The sequence below is a fragment of the Arachis ipaensis genome, chromosome B10 (assembly GCF_000816755.2).
Source record: "Arachis ipaensis cultivar K30076 chromosome B10, Araip1.1, whole genome shotgun sequence".
Lineage (NCBI taxonomy): Eukaryota > Viridiplantae > Streptophyta > Magnoliopsida > Fabales > Fabaceae > Arachis > Arachis ipaensis.
Genome location: NC_029794.2, coordinates 5,802,221 through 5,803,074, shown reverse-complemented (window position 1 = coordinate 5,803,074; position 854 = coordinate 5,802,221). Strand labels below are relative to the sequence as shown.

Sequence of the window (854 nt, the reverse complement as noted above, 5' to 3'; positions counted from 1 at the left end):
GGGTAGATAATGATTAGAAAATATATCTACTTGAGATAATATATTGTTTAAATTTTTTATGTAGATTTAATATGTTTTAATTTTTTTCATTTTTAGTTTATGATTAATATGTTATAATTGTCTTGTTCCATTTGTTGGTTGTATTTATTTTGGGTTCATTTTTTAGATTAGGTTACTTTAATTATTGTTATTTGTAAAGTATTTATTTTAATTAAAAGTTATTGATAATAATCTTTTAGTATTTTATTTTAGTTATTTTTATGGAGTAAAACTTGCTAAGTTATGGGGATAACTTTTATAGATTAGACTAGGAGGAGTATATTACTGACAGATTTGAGTAGTTGATATAATGCTTAAATTTTTTTTAGCCTATAAAATTTGTATTATTTTAAGTATGAGTTTTACATAAATTTCTTTTAACCTAATAAGGTCTTAATTCTCACGGATGCGACCGAATTTATTGATGAGGCCAGTAAACATATAAGGACGTACCTCAAACGTGATAGTTTTGAGCACGTGGCCCATGAGTTGAGTGGGATCATGATTGGATAATAATTTTCACATTGGTCGAGAGATGACGGACAAAGTCTCATACTTTTCACCTATTCTGTGGAAAAATGACTATTACCTTATAAGACATGGCTTATCAATTAGGTCTTAGTATTGATGGAGATCCTGTTAGTGACTACATTGGTGAATGGGACGAAGCAGTTCTATGATAGATATTCTATGAAGAACTTATGTCAGCAACTGCTAAGACATGTATTAAGTCTCAATCACAGATAGGCGTAGAATAGGCAGACCATCAATTACCGTGGTTCAGAAATATTATATATTGGAATTTGGAAATAGAT

The 854-nt window shown here is 28.7% G+C and overlaps 2 protein-coding genes across 2 annotated transcripts in view; both read right to left on the bottom strand.

Annotated features, from left to right (window-relative positions):
* LOC107621499 (receptor-like serine/threonine-protein kinase SD1-8) overlaps positions 1–854 on the bottom strand; it is a 78,630-nt gene that overhangs the window by 58,191 nt on the left and 19,585 nt on the right. The gene's annotated exons all lie outside the window — the stretch shown is intronic.
* Positions 1–854, bottom strand: part of LOC107621495 (receptor-like serine/threonine-protein kinase SD1-8) — a 70,277-nt gene that overhangs the window by 57,689 nt on the left and 11,734 nt on the right. The window lies entirely within an intron of this gene.